The sequence below is a fragment of the Vombatus ursinus genome, unplaced genomic scaffold (genome assembly GCF_900497805.2).
Source record: "Vombatus ursinus unplaced genomic scaffold, bare-nosed wombat genome assembly UNPS02012179.1, whole genome shotgun sequence".
In the NCBI taxonomy this organism is placed as follows: domain Eukaryota; kingdom Metazoa; phylum Chordata; class Mammalia; order Diprotodontia; family Vombatidae; genus Vombatus; species Vombatus ursinus.
The window spans coordinates 7,154,572-7,159,158 of NW_020951957.1; the positions used below are offsets into that span (position 1 = coordinate 7,154,572).

The 4,587-nt window shown below is 33.3% G+C and overlaps 1 pseudogene; it reads right to left on the minus strand.

The window, feature by feature from the left end:
* Positions 1–539: 539 nt before the first annotated feature.
* Positions 540–1,054, minus strand: LOC114039729 (annotated as a pseudogene).
* Between the last annotated feature and the right edge of the window lie 3,533 nt (positions 1,055–4,587).

Consider the following 4,587-nt stretch of genomic DNA (forward strand, 5'->3'; position numbering starts at 1 on the left):
AAAGAAAACCAGTTGAACAAAAATGCTCATCTGACAATGGATGTATTATTCTTCCCACATATTGCCTACACTCTGTGCTGGGAGGAGTGAGATATATATTTAGTATGACCATAGTTCTTTCTTTTTTTATAGCTTTTTCGTTAGACTTTTATTTCTAAGTCAGCATAGTTCCTAGCCTTCATTTTCTTTTTCACATCAAGTATTAAAGATTTCCACCTATTTCCTCAAATTTGTTTATTCTTTAGCTTATTCTTATTTATAAATGAGAATACTAAATATTGCTAAACTTAAAAAAGTCCTTACTATCTTATTCATTGTATTTTGGGGGTTTTACATTTTCTCATGGAGAAAGAAAAATAATTTAGTCATAACTCAACTCTACGTATTGTCCACCTGCTACTTCTACAACACAAGCCTGGATAGTAAAATGTGGTGTATGTTGTCTTAATTTCTACTACATGGGGAAGGAGAAATCATCAAGAAAATCTTTAATCATCATATGGAAAACCTTGAAAGTCCAAAGCTTTGCCCTCAGGGTTTCAATTATTATCTTTTATCCACTGCTCAATCCATTTCATTATCTGATCTAAATTATTCTCTAATTTTTCTGGTACATTGGTGGGCAGGTGGTGTACTATTTCATGGTTGTAGGAAGCCATGGCTTATTCATAAAGAATTTGGAAAATTTCACACTGAATATTGTCCTGTAGTTTCTTTACATTATATCCACTCTTTTCGAGTCTTGTATATAATACAGAATTATCTGTTTGAAGCACAAAAACTACATGAAACCATCTTTCAGGGAAGAAGTCACAGCCATGGTAATCAACAATAACTCCACCTTCTTTCATTGTATTTTCTAACTCATCAACTACTCTGTCTTCATCTAAAATGGGACATTCATATTCTTCATCAAAGCCATCACTTAACTGTCCTCCTTGTGTTAAATCACCCACATTAATGTATGTCAGTCCATTCTTGATGCAAGTTCTTCACCTTCTGTGGTCTTTCCAACCCCTGGTGTATCAGTGAACAGGATATTGGTCAAACTCATGGTTGCAGTGGTGCTGGTTCCGTCCCAGTCACCTGCTCTCCACGAGGGAGGAGCAGGCAGAGGCTTCATAGTTCTTTCTTTCAAGTGTCTAGGTGGTGCAGTAAAGAGTTTGCTGGGCCTGGAGTGAGGAAGAGCTGAGTTCAAATCTAGCCTGTGATACTAACTGTGTGACCCTGGGCAAGTTGATTTGCTTCAGTTTCCTTATTTGTAAAATAAGGATAATAATCACATCTACCTCCCAGGATTGTTGTGAGGATCAAGTGAGGTAATATTTCTAAAACAGTGTCTAGCAGATAGTAAGTTCTATATAAAAGTTAGTCGTTATTTTAATTCTTTATTTACTTTATCAAAATCATTATTTATTGTTCTAAGGTTTCACTTATTTTACTTGGCATCATTCCATACATGTATTCCCACATTTGTCCTAATTCCTCAGACTGCTCATTTCTTACTTCCCAATGATAATCCATTATATGTCTATCCCACAGTTTATTTAGTCACTCCCTAATACATTGACACTTACTTTTATTTCCAATTATTTGCTCTAATAACAAAAGAACCATATATTTTGAACACTTTGGCACATACGGGACCTTAGATTCTTTCAAAGAACTACTTCTCTAAAGCACAGAAAATGAATAGACTGTGGTATTGGATACCTGGATGAATTAAATGGACCAGCCTATGAAGATATGGCTTCAGTGATCCATCCTGCTTCTAATGACAGCCAGAATAACTCACTAACATTTCAATTAAACATAACTTTGGGTTCCTTTTACTGGACTTTTTTTTTCCTTCCTTCTCATCAAAAACCTTGTAGCAAATTCATTTTTAAAGTATATAACACTCTACATTAGAAAACACATCAATAGATTATCTGATCAAGTTGCCTATAATGAACTGTACTGAAGGTTTATTGAAATTTCCAAGATATACAGGGAGTTGAGAAGAGATAAAAAGAAACAGCACATATATTGATAGCAGTTCTGCAAAGTTTATTAATCAATTTAATAATTTAGTTCAAGTTAACACAGAATGCCTACTATGTTCAAGGCACTGTATGTAACTTTGAAGATACAAAAACAAAATAGTTCCTTCCTTCAAGGATTATGTATATTCTATTAGTGTGATTTGACAGGTACAATGATAAATGTATTTTGAGAGGCAGTGTGATGTGAAAGAAAGAATGCTGGATATGGAGTTAGGTGAGTTGAGTTGAATTCTTGGCACTCTGACTTAGTATTTTTATAACCTTGGACTAGTCCTTTAACCTCTGTAGACCTCAGTTTCCTCATGAAAAATGAAAGAGCTGAACTAGCTGGCTCCTATTGTATGTTAAGGCTATAAATCTAGGACCTAATAATTTTAGTAAAAATAATTGCAATGAAAGAACACTAACAATTGGAGAGGAGTTGGAAAGGACTTGTGCAGGAGGTAGTTCCTGAGATGTGCTTTGAAGGAAATAGGATTCTAGGAAGAGGTGACAAGGGAATATATTCTAGATGTAGGGAAACTTCATAATGACATGAAGGCAAAAGATGGAATGTCACAAATGAAGAATCAATGGTAATAATAAAAATGATTATTATTATTCTAACATTTATATATTGCTTACTGTATGCAAAGTACTGTATTAAGTGCATTATGATTATTGTCTCATTTAGTCCTCACAACAGATGCTATGATTATCCCTATTTTACAGATAAGGACATTGAAGCCAGCAGAGGTTAAGTGATTTGCCTGGGGTCACATAGTTAGTACATGACTGAGGCTAGATTTGAACTCAGCTCTTTCTGACTCCAGGCCCAGGATTCTATCTGTTTCACTGCTTAGCTGCCATTGGTAGGCCAGTTATAAGAGAATCAAGAATGCTGGTCAGGAACATGAAGTTAAACTGGAAAGACAGGTGGGAAATAGACAATGGAGGCTTGAAATGTAGACTAATCTTTTTGTACTTTAGAGGCAACAGGGAGCCCATGAAGGTTGTATTAGGTGTAATAGGGCACTAGAAAGCTGTACTTGCTTTAGGGCACGGACATTTGAAGATTATGTAGAAGACATCAGTGAAGGTTGTCATATTCTACTGCCTTATTTATAAAATCCAGCAAGGAAGAAATTTATTTTTTTTTCTCTTGTAGTATCTACCTAAAACAGTTTCTGCCCACGACAGGTATTTAATATATTTGTTGAATGGAATATCCTAAATTTTCATCTCTCACTTTACTATCTAAAACATTTTCACATCTGGAGTGGAAATTTAACAAAAAACATGTTTAATAGAAGACAGTAATAGGGAGCACACAAAAGTAAAGCTAGATGTTTAAAAAAAGGAATTCTCTCCTTCATATTATATGATAAAGAATTCCATTACGCTTATCAAAAGAGTGTTGAAGAATAGATCACCTTCAGTATAGAAATACGAAGATATATGAGAATATAATTATACTAAGAATGCCATTTTCCCTAACAATTTTATTTTCCAAAAAATGAAAATGGAATTGGACACGATCACAACCAAAAATTCTTGGAAGAGATAAAAATTAAAAAAAAAGATTACAAATCAAATAAAAATGTTGGAGGAAAAATTGGGAAAAGATAAAATTGTGAGAAAATTATGAAAAGACAACTATCAGTATGGTAAAAGAAGCAAAGAAACAATACTAAAAATAATACAGAATTGGCCAATAAGAAAAAAAAAGAGGTACACAAATTCACAGATGAAAATAACTATTCAAAAAGCAGAATTGATGAAATGGGGAAAAAATAGATACACCACCTCATTGAAGAAAATAATTCTTTAAAATTAGAATTGGGGAAGTGGACATTAATGACTTCATAAAACATGCAGAAATAATAAAAAAAAAACAGAACAAAAACCAAAAAATGCAAAAAGTAAGAGTGTGAAATATTTCACTAGAAAAATAAACCTGAGCTGGGAAACAGATTGAGGAGAGATAGCTAAGGATTGTTGGACTTCTTGAATGCCTTGATCAAAGAAAAACCTTAGACATCATATTTCAAGAAATTATAAAGGAAAACTGCTCTGATAAATTAAAGCCAGACAGTAAAATAGAAATTTGAAGAATCTTTGACCGAACAAGAGACACAGAAGCTTATGAGAAATAAAATAGAAAATTTTGATTACATAAAATTAAAAAGTTCTTGCACAAACAAAATTAATGCAGCCATAATTATAAGGAAAGTAGGAAATGGGAAATTTTTCCAATAGCTTTCTCTGATAAAGATCTCATTTCTCAAGCATATAAAGAATTGAGCCAAATTTTTTAAAATAAGAGCTATTCCCCACTTGATAAATAGCCAAAGGATATGAACAGGCAATTTCAGAACAAGAAATCAAAGCTATCCATAGTCATATAAAAGTGCTTAAAATCACTACTGATTACATACATGTTAATTAAGATAATTCCGAGATACCACCTCACACCTATGTTATTGGTTAACTTAATAGAAAGGGGAAATGACAAATGCTGGTGGAGAAGCAGAAAAATTTGGACACTAATGCACTGCTGGTG